The 19,228-nt window shown below is 41.0% G+C and overlaps 1 protein-coding gene and 1 non-coding gene across 5 annotated transcripts in view; both read left to right on the top strand.

The window, feature by feature from the left end:
- The window catches only part of PDE4D (phosphodiesterase 4D), a 972,033-nt gene that overhangs the window by 848,013 nt on the left and 104,792 nt on the right, over window positions 1-19,228 (top strand). The gene's annotated exons all lie outside the window — the stretch shown is intronic.
- Window positions 4,640-4,711, top strand: TRNAW-CCA (transfer RNA tryptophan (anticodon CCA)). The gene has a single exon. It is a non-coding gene; the product is annotated as a tRNA-Trp (tRNA).

Here is a 19,228-nt window from a genome sequence, read left to right on the forward strand (position 1 = left end):
CCTTGCTGTCCAAGGGACTCTCAAGAGTCTTCTCCAACACCATAGTTCAAAAACATCAGTTCTCCGGTGCTCAGCTTTCTTTATAGTCCAATTCTCACATCCATACATGACTAGCCTTGATGAGACGGACCTTTGTTGGCAAAGTAATGTCTCTGCTTTTTAATATGCTGTCTAGGCTGGTCATAACGTTTCTTCGAAGGAGTAAGCATCTTTTAATTTCATGGCTGCAGTCACCATCTGCAGTGACTTTGGAGCCCCCCAAAATAAAGTCTGACACTGTTTCCACTGTTTCCCCATCTATTTGCCATGAAGTGATGGGACCGGATGCTGTGATCTTAGTTTTCTGAATGTTGAGCAGAAAAGGTTGAGTTTATTTACCAACAAGGGCATTAACTCTTGGTAAATAAACTCAGCCTTTTCTCTATGTAGACGCTGTGTTTTGGTAAACATGATATATACGTAAACCTCAATTATTGACAGCAACATTCATTCTTACTGTTAAGAATTCAGCTTCCCATCCCTCACAGCATCCCCTTTTTCCTTTAATAGATCATCACCAAGAAGGAAGAAACACAGGTCTTTGAGTACCCAAAATAGATACTCACAGCATCACCCTGTAAAGATAATGCTCTTCACTTAGTAAGAGAAATGTATACCCACATTTTAGTGATGATTCATACACACTTGGTTGTGTTGTTCCAAGCCTTCCATAATTGGATGGGCAAGTTAGAAAAGGGGTGGGGGGGGAGGGTAGGAGATTCCAGGGAAAGGAAAGCCACAACTCATAGTAGCCAAGTGACAGCTGATGGCCTGAAAACAAAAGAAGAAACAGAAAATCTGTCAAAAGCATCTGAAAAAGCACAGCTGTCTCAGGCCTTTTGGAAAGGTGCAATAAGCTCAACCTGTTTTCTTTCTTTCTTAAAATTTTTTAGTTTGCATTAGGATATATCCAGTTAACAAGCAACATTGTGATAGTTTCAGATGAACAGAAAAGGGACTCAGCTATACATATACATGTATCCATTCTCCCCCAACTCTCCCTCCCACCCAGGCTGCCACATGACACTAAGCAGAATTCCATGTGCTATACAGTAGGTCCTTGTAAGTTATCCATTTTAAATATAGCAATGTGTACAAGCCCATCCCAAACTCCCTAACTATCTCTTCCCTCCATCTTTCCCCCTGGTAACCATACGTTCTTTCTCAAAGTCTGTGAGTCTGTTTCTGTTTTGTTAGTAAGTTGATTTGTATCATTTCTTTTTAGATTCCACAAATAAGGGATGCCATATGATATCTCTCTTTCCTGTCTGACTTACTTCACTCAGTATGATGCTCCCTAGGTCTATCCATGTTGCTACAAATGGCATTATTTCAAGCTCAACCTGTTTTGAGAAACCTAACAGCATCTCTATCAGGAGAGTTAAGTGTAACAATTGATGTTCAAATTGGTGACAATGAGTCATCAGAAAAAAAGGCTGATATATTCTGCTCAATCAGTATTGATTTTCTATTTAATATTATAAAGAGATTTTCTATTTTATGCACTTTAAAGTAAGGGAGACTACTCCAAACCCAACCCTATCCCCTGCAAAACTTCCCCTGGTTATTTCTCCATCCATCATATTCTCTCTTTGACATACTCTCTAGTGACTTCTTTCTCAGACTGGTTGAGTTCCTCCCTCCTTAAGGAAAAAATTCCCTTCTCCTTTGATGCTGTGTCAACCATATCTCTATTGATTTTCTCACACAGACTTATGGAAAGAGAGTTGATACACACTACCTTCATTTTCTTTCCCTCCTGTTTATTGCTCAATCCACCAGTTGCAGCCCCCCACCCCCACTCTATTTCAGCTATGGTTCCTCTGATCTAGTTGCCAAATAAAATGCTTTTCAGCTCATTTCTTACTAGGTTTCTCTAAGACAGTTTTCTGTTTCTCCTCCTGGCTTGAGGTCTTGCATTCTTTCTGTTTCCCTCCTTGATTTTTGCTCCCATCATTCTGGACTTCCCAGGATACCAGTCTCAGTCCCCAGCTCTCCCCAGTCTTAATGTTCTCCAGGATTCACGTATGCTTTCTTGTTATTTTTCATCACTGTCTCTATGCTGATAATGCCTAAATTCATATCCAAGCCTATCTTAGCCTCATCCATGAAGTTTGAAAATTCTTCTACTCATATTTATTGGAAATTCCCACCTGAGTATCTCACGCGTGCTTAGTCACACAGTCGTGTCCAACTCTTTGTGACCCCGTGGACTATAGCCTGCCAGGCTCCTCCATCCGTGGGGTTCTCCAGGCAGGAAGCCTAGGGTGGGCAGCCATTCCCTTCTCCAGGGGATCTTCCTGACCTAGAGCTTGAACCTGGGTCTCCTGTGTTTCAGGTGGATTCTCTACCATCTGAGCCACCAGGGAAGAGCCCTTCAACTGAGTACCTGATAGGTTTACCAAATTCTTTAAATCCAAAGTCAAATTTAAAATGCTTTTTTCCATGCATTTCTTCCCTTTTGCATATTTCAGCTGGCCATACTACTCAGTCATCCAAGCACGTCATGTTCAGAAAATGAAAGAAAAATGAGTAACAAAAGACATTAAACCTCTTCAGATCTAGCCATGCAGAGATAACCACTGCTACTACTTGATTTCTAGTCTTCCAAATGTTTGTGTACTTCTGCATATTTTTAATGAGATCACAATATTTGACCATTTACTGCTGTAACATCTTTTTGTTTAATAAAATATCTTTTTAATTTATATTATTTTGATTGAAGTATAGTTGATTTACAATGTTGTGCTAGTTTCGGGTGTATGGCAAAGTGAATATGTATACACACACATATATATATTTCAGATTCTTTTCACATATGAAAGTGAAAGTGTTAGTCACTCAACTGTGTCTGACTCTTTGCAACCCTATGGACGGTAGCCCACCAGGCTCCTCTGTCCATGTAATTATCCAGGCAAGAATACCGGAGTATTCCCTTCCCCATGAGATGGTTCCAACCCAGGGATTGAACCCAGGTCTCCTGCATTGAAGGCAGATTCTTTACCATCTGAGCCAACAGGGAAGCCCTTTTCACATATAGGTCATTACAAAGCATATAGCTCCCTGTGCTATCCATAGGTCCTTGTTGCATATCTGTTTTTATATAGTAGTGTGTATATGTTCAGAGAAGGCAATGGCACCCCACTCCAGTACTCTTGCCTGGAGAATCCCATAGACAGAGGAGCCTGGCAGGCTGTAGTCCATGGGGTTGCAAGAGCCAGACACAATTTAGTGACTCTAAGCAACAACAAATTTCAGGTTTAGTATAATTTTCTAAATTTTCTAAATTATACTCAAAATGGAAGTAATGCTGCATTTTCCAAATCATGGTTTAAAAATTGTGACTTCTTCCAATCTGCTAATATCGGAAGCTAAATTTATATGAGGTGAGGGATAGCATGAAGGAGGTCCCCTGGTGTCAGTTCCCCCTCACTGCCTTACTCTGTCATTCACATTCTGTTTGCTGGTGAAGATATGTTGTGCCTGTTGTATTTCAAAGTATAATGTCTGACAGTTGTAGATACACATGGAAGGAAGGAAATAAGGGGGAAGAGGGGATGGAAGGAATAAAAGAAGGATGAAGGGAGGAAGGAAAGAAAAGATGGAGGAGGGAGGGAAGGGAGGGGAAGGATTTCTCACACTGGGAGGAGGTTGGAAAAATCTCCAGATTTACTCAGCCGCCTCTAAATTTGCTCTAATCATAGCTTCCCCATCTCTATTGCTCAGACTGAAGTTTGGGGATATCCTTATGTGTCTTCTTTCTGTCATATCTCATTTCCAGTCCATCAGGGGTCCTGAAACCCCTACAATCAAAACACACCTAGGGCCCAAGTTCATTTCACCACCTCTAATTTCCTCCCTATTGCAACCCACCGTCTTCTCTGGCCTGGAGGACTTCTATGGCCTCACAATAGGTCACTCTGCTTCTACCCTTGCTGCACAACAGCCTGTTCTAAGACAACAGCCGATGCAGATCATATCATGCCATTCCTCTGCTCACAAACTTGCCATGACTCCCCGTCTCCCTCAGAGGTAAAGTGCTTATCGTGACTTACAACGTACAACCTGATTTGGTACTTCTTTCATCTCCGGCCTTCTTTCCCATACTTCTCCCCCTCATTTACTCAGCTGCAGCCACACCAGCCTCCTCACTGATGTCCAAGCACATAAGGTACGCATGCATCTTAAGAATTTGCTGTATGACATGCTTTTCCCCGCCAGTAACCATAAGCCAACTCCCTAATTTTCCTGATTTTTGCGCAAGTCTTATCTTCCCCATGAAGCCAGCCGTGACCATCTTATTTTTACCTGCATCTTCAATTTCCCCTATTTCCCAGTCCTGGCTCTACTATTTGTATGTTTGTTTGTTTTCATACCATGTCTTTCGTTCTAACATATAATTTATTACATTTATTATTTAGTAAGCCTGCATTTTGCCAACCCTCCTCTAGTTCCAGCCTCATGCTTGCTCAGTCATAGGTCAGAAGGAGCCAAATTGAAACAGATTTAAAATATGCAGAGCCATCCTCTCTGAGAACAAAAAAAAAAGCCAGGAGAAAAGATGAGTTGTGGGTAGAAAGCTAAGCCACTTCTTTCTAATTCCCTGGTGGCTCAGTGGGTAAAGCATCTGCCTCCAATGCGGGAGACCCGGGTTCGATCCCTGGGTTGGGAAGATCTCCTGGAGAAAGAAATGGCAACCCACTCCAGTACTCTTGCCTGGAAAATCCCATGGACTGAGAAGCCTGGTAGGCTACAGTCCGTGGGGTCGCAAAGAGTCGGACATGACTGAGCGACTTCACTTCACTTCACTTCATTTCAGAGGAGAAAACGTCCAAGCCCCGTGTGACACTAAAAGGTGTCTGGATCTGCAAAGTATACAGGTAGAGATCCTTTGTTTTCCTTTCTCTCTTTAAAGAAATTTTCATGGGACTTCCGTGGTAGTCCAGTGGTTAAGACCACCCTCCCAACGCAGGGGGCCTGAGTTTGATCCCTGGTTAGGGAACTAGATCCTACGTGCCACAGCTAAAGATTTCACATGCTACAACCAAGACCCAGCAAAACCAAACTAAAAAAAAACAAAACAAAGCCAAAAAAAAAAAAAAAAGAAAAACTTTTCAAGCTAGAATTTGGAAAAGAATGCTCTTCTGGACAACCCTCCATGGTATTTCGTCATTGGTATGAGGCAATATCTTGTATTGGTTCAAGGTGCCAGCTCTACAGTCACACTGCTCTGAATCCCAGCTCTGTCATCACTACTTGTGACAACTCATGCCTCCTAACCTCAGTTTCCATAGTCGGAAAAGAAGGATAATAATAGCAGCAGCCTTAGTAGGAGGATTAAACAGATAATCCACACAGTACTCGGCACCATGCCTGGTACGTGGGCAGCGTTCAGCAGAAGTTAGCTGCTGTATGCTGCAGAGCTGCCAGAGCCACTATCCTTGTAGAAATTTTACGTGGAAAATGATGTGTGTTTTGGGGGCAGATTACCTAGGGGTGTTGCCTCAGGAAGAACAGTCGGCCACCCACACAGATCCTTATGGAGCAGTATTTTCCTTGGTGAACTCACCGTTCTTCAGGGTTTGCACATCAACCATGCAGTCTTAAAAATGTGATCTTGTGCTTCTCAGGAATGATGATGCCCACCTCTAAAGCCCACAAGAGCCTTAAAGCTAGAATATCAGTTGATTCCTTTAAAAGCTACAAAATGTTTTGGCCCCACCAGTGCAAACATTGTCTCTCTGTAGGTAAGTTCAGAAATGCCAAATGCCTGCATAGTGTGGATTTAGAATAAGCGGAGTCACCCGTGATCAAAGAGTTTATTCTCTCCTGGTTCTAAGGAGCTCGGCCCTCCAGGTGAGCAGGAGAGAGGGTCTTTTAAGGAGGGCAGGCTCACTCCCTGGGTCCACAGGTGCTCCCTGTCTCTAAGGGCAGTGCATGTCAAGTCTCCTCTGATTTACCTGCTAGCCACCCTCCCTTGAGGGCTTTCCAGGTGGCTCAGTGGTGAAGAACCCACCTGCAGTGCAGGAGACACAGGTTCAGTCCTGGGTTGGGAAGATCCCCTGGAGGATGAAATGGTAACCCACTCTAGTATTCTTGCTGGGAAAATATCATGGACAGAGGAGTCGGGGGGCCGCAGTCCACGCGGTTACAAAAGATGAGCAGCTAAACAACAACGCCACCCTCTCTTGAATGGGAGACTTCTTTCTCCAGATGCATCCAAACGAGTACCCTCAATCAGCCACTCTCTGGGTCTGACTTGGGTGTCTCTTGCAGATGATTTTGCATAACTCTAGCTCAATCTCATAGTTTGACCCTGAAATATGGTAGATCACTTTGTTTTGTCCATTTTTTGACTCTAACAGAACCACTCAAATGTTGTCCCTTGCACTCTTTTCTCCAGACCACCAGGCCAAGAGTTGTCAAAGTGCTGAACGCTGGGCTCAACAGACTAAAGGCATGTCCTAGTCCCCACCTCCGGCTTCAGGCCTAGATAGAGCTTCAGCCCAGCCTAGACCTCACTTGGCTCCTTCAACACCTCCTGCTGTCCTCCTCTGCTAGCCCTTGGCAGGCCGGCAAGTCTGGTAATGCTCTAAAGACCGGCTCTGTGGCTTTGGGTTTGCCCTAACTTGGCATCCACCTTTCAATGCTCCGTATTCAAATGAAGTCTCCTTGTGGCTTTTCATGGAACGCATGCCTTTCCTTCCCAAGACTTATCACAAATGAAATGAAATCATCCTTTGTACCTATCTTGCTGTTGTTATGCTCTACTGACTAATTTGCCCATGAAAGAAGGAACTGTTTGTTTATCTACCAGTATGCCCGATATTAAAACAATGCATGGCACATAGAGGTTTTAATGAATGTATATTGATTAGTCAATGATTCTTAGTCATGTCTGACCCTTTGTGACCTCATGGACTGCAGCTCACCAGGCTTCCCTATCCCCTTCACCATCTCCCAGAGTTTGCTCAAACTCATGCCCACTGAGTCAGTGATGCTATCTGACTATCTCATCCTCTGTTGCCCCCTTCTCCTGTCCTCAACCTTTCCCAGCATCAGAGTCGTTTCCAATGAGGTGGCTCTTCGGATCAGGTGGCCAAAGTATTGAAGCTTCAACTTCAGTGTCAGTCCTTCCAATGAGTATTCACGGCTGATTTCCTTTAAGATTGCCCGGTTTCATCTCCTTGCTGTCCAAGGGACTCTCAAGAGTCTTCTCCAGCACTATAGTGGTGTCTGTATTTCATATCATGCCTTGACATAGAGTTTTGTGAACACACACGCGCACGCACACACACACACACACACACAGAGGTATAGCTCCCTTTCTAGATTCTAAGCTGCTTATATAAGATTAGGTGATCAATAACTTTAGAAAAAATAAACTGCATCTCTATGCCTTTCACATGACAACCCTACATATTTATAATTGCTCACTAGTATAAAAAGACAAGTGGTGAGAGGCTTAAAACTATTAAAGTGAAAAACCATATTGGAACACAGCATAAAACAATAGTTCCCCTTTATATCTTTAAAAATCCCTTTTCTAGACAGTGATTCTCATATATCTGTATTTTTTGCTGTGTATTTTTCCAGAATAATATTTGTTTTAATTGTTAAGTTGTGTTTGGCTCTTCACAACTCCATGGACTGTAGCCCACAAGGCTCCTCTGTCCATAGGATTTCCCAGGCAAGAGTACTGGAGTGGGTTGCCATTTCCTCCTCCAGGGATCTTCCCAACCCAAGGGTCAAACTCATGTCTCCTGTGTTTCCTCCACTGGCAGGCAGATTCTTTATCACTGAGCCACCAGGGACGACCCTGATAACATATTGCTGAGAAACTCAAATGAAATTTTTAGCCAATCTAATTATATACTTAATTTCTTTATATGCTGCTTTCCTCTTGCCTATCACAAAGAAGCTTTGTGTCTTACCTTGGAAAAAATATATATTTCTACCAACTTATATTTTATGGACATGGCTGACCAGCCATCAGCCTTTATACAATAATATCATCAATCAAATACATAGCAGGTTTGAAGTTGCCCTCTATTACTCTTGAATTATAGATTTTTCCCCTGCCCCAACTGTGTGGATTTAGTCTTAACTTGTAACCTGTGGGCCCACATGATGGTTCATGCCTTTCAGAAGAAAATTCAATGAACCTTCTGAAATTACATATAGAAATGTGAGTACACATTCATTGTCTGCATTTTTCTGGGGAGTTAATCCAGTCATAATGTTTTTAAAGTTTAAGAACTCCAATTATATAATGATTGTAAATATACTTATCCTCTTAAATTCCTCTCTTACTAATTCAAAAATAAGATGATATTTCTACTTCATATGCAACCAATTTCTTCTGGAGAAATTGGACATTTATATAAACCTTCACTCTATCTTTCAACTTTGCATTGTACTTCTAATTAACACTAACATTATGTTATAAACCCTCTGTCCCAGATTCTCTGTCTTCTCTCTGGCAACTTCACCAACATGAACTTTCAACATTGGTGGATTATACCCCTGTTGTGGTCCCTGGACCAGAGTGTGAGCATCAGCTGGACACTCATGAGAGACTCAGAGATGCAGATCTGTTAAATCAGAGCCTGCATTTTAACAAGATCCCTAGGAGATTCGTAGGCACATTAAAGCTTAAGAAGCCTAGAACTGATGCATCTAGTATCTCATTTTCCTGTTTTTAAAATTTTCTATAATTCTACTAACAATTATCATAGGATTTCTAATTTAATATCACCTAACAGTTTGATTAAAATTATCTTTGGATTTTGCAAGGGTCTAGGAGTGGGAAAGTAAGTCAGTTTAACTGGTCTGATTATTAAAAAGCACTGCTATTCAGGAGATGTGTATAGTTTCTGTGATTCTCAGCAGAACTTTTTGGTACCTCCTGCCTCTACTCTTTTAGTGTCTGTGCTTCTCTAGTGTATTTGAAAATATTGACTGGGAGAGACTGGAAAATTAAGCGTTTTAAGATGAATGCTATAGAAGAAGTAACTTTACTGAAAATGGAAAATGCAATGCTTATGCTGAATTACGTTGAAAAAAATTCAGTTTACAACCTGAAAATTTTCTAAAGCAGGGTTTTGCTATCCCAGTTTTTCATACTAGATCTAGCAGCATCAAATTAAACATCTTTTCTGCTACATGGTATGTGTACCAAACACTCTTTCTCTCCAACCTTCAACTTTCATCTCTGAGAGTTGAGGGAATTTATGGCTTGGTGCATTTGATGTGGCACCATTCCACATGGGAGGCATGGTGATTTGGATAGCACGATAGAAGTGTGTGCCAAGAATAATTGGCTTCTGTATTGCGGAACAGCTCAAATACTGCGTGTATCACAGCATGTAATTTGGGTGTACAAGATGCCTGTAGTTCAAAGTGCTCTACTCCTCTGCAGTGGCAGGCTGGGTTTCCTGTTGGCTGGCTCCTTGTGTTTGCATTCAACAATTTGGGTGCAGTTAGAAAGAAAACATCCATCTAGAACTTCTTATAATCCTGCAAATGGGGAGACCTCGGCTTCCAGGTCCTTTTCCTCCCTCCCTCCCTCCCCTCCTTCCTTCCATGAGGAATAATGTGAAGCAACTCTCTCTGCTTACTCTGACTGTTTGTCAGCTTTCTCTGAGTAGTGTTTGCTGTTATTAAGAATTACCCGAGGCTTTGATAGAACTTGCAGATCCCCAGGCTGTTCCTCTTTCAATCTGATTCAGTAGTTTGAGAAGGAGTAGAAAACTTGCATTTTTTTTTTTTTTAAACTAGTGTTCCAAGCTTGTAACCAAGCTCACAGGGAAAGACTTTGGAGTTAAGATAGACCCTGGTTCTTAACACCGGCTAGATGACTTTGGACAGTTTACCTAAACTTTCTGAGCCCTGGTTTTTAATGTACCAAAGAGGGGTAATGCTAAGTAGGCATAAGTATTGCCATAAGGGGACAGTCTATACAAAGTACCCAACATGGTGTATGTGCATGCGTTATAGTTTATAGTCAATAATGTTCATCCCTTTCTCTCATTGCAGTGTAAGGCTTTTTGAAGGGTCAATTTTGAATTTCCCCCCAAATGTTTATCTGTGCTAGGTATAATTTGTAAAGTAAAACACAGATAATGAAACACAACCAAATTTTAATTCAACAAAGACTTTTGAGGGTCTATAGTATGTCATGAATTTGAACATACATTACCTAATGTAATCATCACAATGAACCCTATACGTGGTAGATATTATCATTCCCACACAACAGATACCTAAACAAGGCTCAGGGATAACGTTATGTCTAGTAAAGATATTAGAGTTCCAGTCCAGTACTTTTTCTCCTCTATCACAACAACCTTTGCCCTTGACATTTTGTCTGTTTTTAAACTAACTAATGTCTACACCCTTGTCCACACGTATGCACACATAGCTCTAAAGTAAAGTTAAATTTCTGAATAATGTATTTTTTTCAAACCGTCTCAATTATTTATTTCATGAAAAGTCTTTATATGGATCAGGGATCCTCAAACTCAAATGCATGAAGGGTCAGGCAGGTGATGTAAAATGACATCACCTGGTCGGGGCAGCTGTTGGACAGTGAGGAGGGGTGGAGACTGTGGCAAACTAGAGGGACTGCTAGTCCATCTGAAAGAAACAGTTTCTGCTTAGCTCTAGACTCTTTCTGAAGTGCCAGGATGTGGGTTCCCTAATGTCAAATCTTTAGCTTTTTTAAGACAGGAAGAATTCCAAAATTTTATGTGAAATTTCCCAATTTCTAAACACTGTGTGTGGGGCAGACCACATCAGTGGGCCACCTCTGGCTGGAAGACTGACAGTTTGCAGTCTTGACCTCACTGCCCTTTATTCTGCACTCCTTTTGACTTCATGCATAGTTCGTTTAAATGGCTTGAATACATAGTGGGCACTGCTGGGTAATGTCTTCATAGTATACTCAAATTTCTGGACTGACCTTTAATTTCCCAGGTTCTGAATTTTTATTTTCTCAGAATCCAGTTAGATTGAGTGTTGTTACTGATACTCAGAACTCAAGAACTTTGTACAAAAACAAGATCACTAATTAAGTAATTGATAGTGAGAAACATATTACTAAGTAGACAGGGTACTGTTGTAGCCTGATCAGTTGATTCTCTCCTTGTAATTCATCTGCCTGGAAGGCAGTTGCCTACCTAGAAGCTGCTTTCATGTATACGGAGTCAGAACCCAGACACAGAGGGACTTTAAAAAAGGACCTCCCTGTGTTGGGTCTTAGAATCTCCCCTCCTTATGGTAGCCATGCCACTGGGTTACTGCCCAGAGATTTTTATTAAAATCCAGATTGTGAGGCTTTATACTCCAAAGATTATGGATCAGTATATAATCTTTGATGACATACTCAAAGATTATGATTCAGTACCTCTGCAATAGGTGCTGAGAATATTGCATTTCTAACAAGTTCTCAAATGATGCTGATATTGATGGACTGCTAGATGGGGAACTCCCTTTGAGAACTATGAGGCTGGCCAAAAGTTTGTTTGGGTGTTTTTCTGTAATATCTTATGGAAAAACCCAAAAGACTTTTTTGACCAAGCCAATACTTTCCTCTAATTCACCTTCACCTACTGCTCTTGTCTGTGTCTCGCTTTAATATGCTAAGATAGTCACATCTTAATGCTGGGGTTGGGACCTAGATATTTGGACAATTTTTAGGTTTTCATATTTGCCTTTTTAGATTATTTTACTTAGGTGAAAATGTGTAATTCACTAATCTGTCAAATCCAAAATGCCATTGATTGTAAAACACACTTGGATTTTAGAGACATCAAGATTGTGAGAAAAAAAAAGAATGCACTTTTCTAATCACTGCAGTTCAGTAAATTAGACCTCAGTTTGGGGTAATCTCCCTTGGACTATGTTATATAAAGCTCAACTGGGTAGATACATTTGAAGAAAGTATTGTTGTACATTTTCTTTGAGCACAAGATGAATTTTAAACTTACCTTTCCCAGTTCTTAGTAGAAAAGACGCTGCTGGCACAGTGATCTATGACTGACTTTGTCATCTAATTGAAATTTATTGTTATTGTATTTCTCCTCTGCTACTCCAGATTGACCCTGGAATGCCAGATCTTCACTATGGAGTGAATCTCTTCTTTGCCTTATTAGATTAGTAGGGCGGCTCGACTGAACTGAGCTGTACCTTTTAAAAAAATAGTTATCAGACTCACCACTTCCTTGGCCACTCAGGAAAGGACAATTAAGATGAGGGTTGCTCAACTGTTCTAATTCTACCTTGTCTGTATGGTCATAAATTACTGTTCCTGAGGAGAAAGGACTTGGAAAAAATGACTGTTCATTTCAGTAAGCATCTGCATGCGTATGTAAGAATGACTTGAGAGACAGAAATTCTAAATCTATCTTGGGACTCAGTCTGTTACTGGAAAATCTCTTGGGGGTTCATTTATTAATTTTGGAAAAAATCACTAAGTAAAGTCCCTTAGTTATGTAAACATTAGGCCTCCAGGCATCTCTTTCCTTAGAGAAAGAGTGTGACAAGATCTCCTTTTCGTTAAAACCTGCTCCTCTCCTTGGTAATGTTTAAGGAGAGTGCAAACCAAATCACCCAAGAACTTTGGGAGTCTACTGGAGAAAAGAGCCTGAACCCTCAACTTTCTCTGTGAAATGAGAAGTAAGGGAAACACATTAAAATGGGGTCATGTGATCTTTGCTGCTGCTGCTAAGTCGCTTCAGTCGTGTCCGACTCTGTGCGACCCCATAGACGGTAGCCCACCAGGCTCCCCCGTCCCTGGGATTCTCCAGGCAAGAACACTGGAGTGTGTAGCCACTTCCTTTTCCAATGCATGCAAGTGAAAAGTGAAAGTGAAGTCGCTCAGTCGTGTCCGACTCTTAGCGACCCCATGGACTACAGCCCGCCAGGCTCCTCCATCCATGGGATTTTCCAGGCAAGAGTACTGGAGTGGGGTGCCATTGCCTTCTCCACATGTGGTCTCTAGTCAGGCAATAATGCTATCTGATATAACAGGTCCTGAAGGTGTTAACACATCATGATGAAGGGGAAGCCTGGACTGCCTGTTCCAGGCCATGACCTAAGGTTGATGATGAGGGCTGCTTTTTATTTAAGCAAGAGTTAAAATCAAAGAGCAACAGTTTTGAAGTTTGTGGCTGGTCCATTCTAGAAGCCAGTGGAGGCCTGAAGCAGCAGGACACAGGAGTTAACAAGACCAGTGTTGAGCTGTGATACCACGCTGTAGTGGCAGAAGCCTTCATGCTAATTGCGGTCATCTCTCTGCCTGCAGTTTAGAAGCAAGGGTCTACGTTAGACTGAATAACCAACAAGTGGGAGACCAGATTTCCTACTTAAAGACTCCTGAGATTAACTGGAAAAACAAGAGATGTGACAGTATTTGCAATCTAAGCATTACCCTGTGTGAATATGGGATCAAATGAGACTAAATCTATTTGACAAGCAGGTAGACCCACAAGAAAATTATTCAAGTCTAGTTAGGGAAACTGACATCTATTCCTCTAGTAGACTACTGAGTATCCCCTGTGTGCCAAGAACTGGGACCCACAGAGAAATGAAATAATACAAGCTTTACACTCAGAAAATTTTCCAGAGTCGACAGACCCAGTGTAATAATGGAAGTGCTTGTAGAGATATACTCAAGTTGCTGACGAGGCTTCCCTATCTTCTAGGAAATGCTGGATATACCTAGTGTAGATAGTAATTGACTTACACCTTAGAAGCCATTTGGAATCTCTCCATAAAGAAGGTCATTTCAGACAGTGGGAACAGCATTATAAAGTCACAGACATGTGAAAAGAGATGATTGTTGCTGAATAGCTAGTGACCTTTGCTGCAAACAGATGGCAAGGAATAAGATTAAGTGTGAATTCAGGTGGGAGCCACCTTCTAAATATTTTTAATTTATATTTACAGATATTGGTGCACCACCAAATATAAGTATGGCTTGCTATGTTCTGTATTTTTGAGAAATTACTTAGGTCAGGGGTCTAAGGCCTGAATACCTGAACTGGAGCTGATATAATAAAAGAACTAAAGTACACAATAAATGTAATGCACATCAGTCACCCCAAAACCATCCCCCTCCCCAGTCCATGGAAAAGTCGTCTTCCGTAAAATCGGTCCCTGGTGCCAGAAAGGGCGGAGACCGCTGACTTAGATGACCTCAGCAGAACAGGTGGTGAATGGGACTGAGAAAAAAATGATCAGCAAAGCCACTGGCAACAGGGAGGGAGGCCAGTTTAGGAGAGCATTGAAATGTTCTAAGCATGGCATTGTGAAAGAAAATTGGAATCTTTACCATATGCTGAGCGTTATGGAAAATAAAGATGGTAGAGACCCTGCTTTCAACATGCTTAAGACGTAAAACATGAGAGCAGGAGCCTCATTATGCAGTTCAAAGTGCTGAAGAAAGCTTGCAGTAATGACTTGACCGTCTTGCTTGTGTTTCGTTGGGAATGTTGTTGGGAGCGAGTGTAAGGAAGTGGTGATGACCGTGGTTGAGGAAGAAATAAGATGAGAGCAATGGCTTAAAAGAACAAATGGCCTCAGAACATTCAAACCTCCTTTGTATAGTGGTGAACACTATTTTGAGAATGTCAGTTTCAGGAGATGCCATAATAACCTGTTTGTGTGTGTGCTTAAAAAGCCACCATCACGAAAGATCTAGCATCCACTCATAAAGTTCAAGTTACAATTTTTGCCCATGGATGTAGAGCATTCTGCTCTCCTACGAAAAGTAACTGTCATATTATACAGCACAGCTCTCATTTTCTTGGTAATTTAGTGACCATGTAAACATGTATATGACTTGTGGTATATATGGTGATTCTCACTTTATCGCCAAAGAGGGTGAGTGTTACAGCTCGTGAGCGGTTATGACTGTAAAGCCTGCTGTGTGAGTCACTGGGTTTGGCCCAGGTATTAAGACGTGTTATTATTCATGTTGGTTAGCTGAATTTCCTGGGCTAACCTCGTTGGAGTTTGCTTTGTTAGCAAAGGACCAGATCTTTACTGATAGACTAAGTGTCTGAATTCTGCTCCTACTTCTCTGGCTGACTGGTTCTGCAGTTTGGGGAAGACTTCTTAATCTTTCTGTTCTCAATTTCTCTATCCATAATAAGGAAATAGACCAGATTCCACTCGAAATTGAGAAATCAGTGATTCTATAGTGTGGCAGAGACTGCTGTGCTCAGTCATGTCTAACTGTTTGCGAACCTATGGACTGTAACACACCAGGCTTCTCTGACCGTGGGGACTGCCCAGGCAAGAACTCTACACTGGGTTGCCATGCCCTCCTCCAGGGGATCTTCCCAACCCAGGGATCAAACTCAGGTCTCCTGAATTGCAGGCAGATTCTTTACCAGCTGAGCTACCAGGGAAGCCCAGCAGAGACTGCTAGTGCTGACTAAATATCCTCAACAGATTTGTTCAGTTGGTGATCAATATAATTATGGTTACAAATGAATCTTAATTATATTGGGTGACATTTGCCCAGCCAAAAGACATTTCTTATCCCCTTTAGAAATAAGTGTAGCTAATGAAATGTAAGCAAAACGAGCTCCTGCCCAGAAGTACTCCCTTTCACCCTTGCTCCTCTTCCTATAGTATTGATTTGGGAGGATTCATGTGATGACTGGAGCACCTGTGGCCATCTTGCAACCTGAATGGTCTTGAGAGAAGATGGCACATCTTAAAGATGGTAGAGCAAAAAAAGAATAGGAGCTTAGTTCTCTGGTGGAAACGATATTCAGCCTGGCCTACCTCAGCATTTTCTTCTTATGAGACAAAAATAAACCTCTCTCATTGAAGGCACTTACTAGTCACCTAATTGAATTTCTAGTTAATGTATTGGTATTGAGTTATCTTTGTATATGTTTCCATCACTAAATTCTCTCTTTGCAATGTTGGAGATAATAGCTTATAATAAAGCTGAGGGTTTTGGTGCTAGGAGGTACAACATAATTCACCAAATATATAGCATTAATTAATTGTTGAATTTATGAAAACATAGCCATAATATGTAAAGAATTGACAGTGTTTGGTACAAACTGGGATGGAGAAAATCAAGGGAAGCTTATTAATCAAGGAAACTACAAAATTTTTAAAATACTGGAAGTTGCTGGGATGTGAAGAGGTAAAAGTGCTTTTGATCTTAGTTTTAGCAAGTTCACATTTTAATAGAATGGAAACCTCTAGTTTTCGGTACACCTGTGCTTTGATCTCCTTGTCTGTCATTGCAATGTGATTATGAGGATTACTGGGTCATTCTCAGCCTAAGTTGTTTTTGTGATTTAATTTTCTGGGAGAGGAAGGGGATCATTAAAGGATATCATTAAAAGGAGAGACATGAGGCTTGTAATTGACCTTCCTTGAAAGTAGTCCCATCTGGAAGATTTTATCGGTAAACATTTATCAGTGTATTTGCTTTTAAGCAGATTCTTCTCCTCTGTTCTTTAAAGCAAGCAGGCAAAGACTTAAAAAGAAACCCCATGAGTACTCATAGGTTACTTTTGTGCATGCTCATGGGGAAGAAAATTTATATATAAAGAAAAATTCTCTAAGATAATTATATGATTTTATTTTAAAGTTTTGCTTCAGTGGTTCTCTTTTTCAGATTATAATTTGCAGGTAATGGTATTCTTCAATGACTGCGTTTTGTTGTGCTTTGTTTTCATTTACGTTCAGAGTAGAGGTGTTAGGAGGGATGTGATATTTGTGAAATGCAGGGGTTTTGAAAATCTGTTAAAGCTCTGTTAGCCCAGTGCTAGTCTGAAACATCATATTATACTTTTCTAGAGTACAGGAACTGTTTTTAGGAAGACAGACGTTGCTGTGGTTTAAATAAAAGTACCAGCATGACGTATTACCAGTCAGAAGATGTAACCCACGTAGTCTTTTAAAGTTGTGTTTTAGAGTAGCAGAAGAATTACTTCAGTTTTCTCATATCTTACAGTTTTCCTGTTTGCTTGGTTTTGCTTGTTGACTTGCTTGTGTCAATAATCACAACCCTTGTCATTTTTCAGTTCCATATCCACTTTCTGAGGGAGAGAATTTCTGTTTTTAAAATCTAATTTTCGGTTTTATGTTACATTTACTGAAGTGCTTCCCCTCACTGATAGTAAACTGTTTCTTCCATTCCCTTCAGAATACTCTCTAATCAGTTTAAAAAGCAACATTTGACTTCTCAACCTATCACATACTGGTAAGCAATTGTTACACACTTGTTTTCACACTTAGGGAAATGTCCTGGATGCATTTCTCCTGTGTGTGTGTGTGTGTGTGTGTGTGTGTGTGTGTGTATGTGTGTATTAATGGCTTCATTTTTCCCACTTAATGGAGTTCCATGAGGTTATGGGTAAAGTATGAGAACCATTAGGATTCAATCTCTGGATGAGGTTTAGTTAGTCTATGAGTCCTGTTATCAGAACTCTTGCCATTTTGGGCTTCATTCCCATTTTCCATATGCCTGGGGATAGCACGAGAGTCAGAATCCTACAGCCACCTCTCTCCAGGTTTTTCATCCAACAGAGAAAGACAGCTTCTCTAGCAGCTTCCATACAAAAAGGTTATAGATCCTATTATTAACGCATCACGCATCACCATGATCCCACCTAACAGTGAGGAGGTTCCCTGAAGGGAACCAAGCTGTTGTTTTCCAAGGAAAGGAAAACTGAATGTTGGGCATCCATAATGACCAATTGCTCACTGGCAATACAGGCCAATCTCCTGATGAGACAGCAACTTCTCATTGTGTATGGACTTTTTGACAGGTCAATCACAGTTGACTAGTGAATTCTGAAGTCTTACTACGTGCCTGAACTCTAGGCCAATTATATCTATTTATAGCTTAAAACCATTGCCAGGGCAAAGGGAGTAGGGTAAACAAACCACATTCCACTAATTATCAAGTTAACTCTCGCTAGGGCCTACCTCTGTGTACAGCTCAATTCCTCAGCCTACTTTCTCCAGCCCCTCCTGTTCATCAGTTTCCTCTGTAGCTGCCCCTACATTAGACTCCACACATTGCCTATCTCCATTTTGAAGGAAAATGCTGCTGCTAAGTCACTTCAGTCGTGTCCGACTCTGTGCTACCCCATACATGGCAGCCCACCAGGCTCGCCCATCCCTGGGATTCTCCAGGCAAGAACACTGGAGTGGGTTGCCATTTCCTTCTCCAATGCATGAAAGTGAAAAGTGAAAGTGAAGTTGCTCAGTCATGACTGACTCTTAGCAACCCCATGGACTGCAGCCCACCAGGCTCCTCCGTCCATGGGATTTTCCAGGCCAGAGTACTGGAGTGGGCTGCCATTGCCTTCTCCGAGGAAAATGCTAGATGTTTTTTATCCTTACTTGCCTCTACAGTTAGCATGGTGCTTTGCACATGATTCACAAGTAATGTTTGTGAAATGAATAAAAAGCATTTGAAGGAAATAAAAAGCAATCACTTCCCATCAGGAATGCATTGAGAACCCCTAGAATAGCCGATTCAACAGCTTGGAGTGGATGCTCTTTCAGGTTTAGTTTATGGAAACTCTGCTTGTTTTAAGTAGGCATGTTCATTAAAATGGTTTCACCTTTATTAACCTATTATCAGTCTTAGCCCTTTATAAAAATGGCTTGGAAAATTAAGGGCAAGAGACCTGAATGTTATAAACAGTGCAGCCTATTGTATATGTAGTGAAGAAAGTGTTTTCTTCTTCTTTTTTTTTTTTTTCCTGGCAACTGAGATAATACCAAAAGAACTCAGGAGTAGACTTGAAGTGATATCAGAAGAAAGTGGTTACCCAAGTTTCCTGACTGCTAGTAGGTGGCCAGAAATAATGAGAGGGTATAATAGATATGTTCCGCTCTCTTGGCATAGATAACTATTTAATTATCTTATTTCTGAAAGAACTATAGCTCCACTGTTACCTAAGTTTATCCTTTAGCCATTTAATATAGTAATATCCCTAGTGTAAAAGCGGGAATCAATTACTGTGATAACCTGGATTCTTTGTAAAAGAATACTAGACTACCAAGAAGGGTTTCTGTTTTTGTCTTAGTTTTTTTGTCCCATTCTTTTCTGGTAAGAATTATCATCTAAAAGCACCACTTTATGGGACTGTAAATACGCTGTTTCTATTGTAACTTAGTAAGCATAAAAATTAAAAAA

This window comes from Capricornis sumatraensis, chromosome 18 (genome assembly GCF_032405125.1).
Source record: "Capricornis sumatraensis isolate serow.1 chromosome 18, serow.2, whole genome shotgun sequence".
Lineage (NCBI taxonomy): Eukaryota > Metazoa > Chordata > Mammalia > Artiodactyla > Bovidae > Capricornis > Capricornis sumatraensis.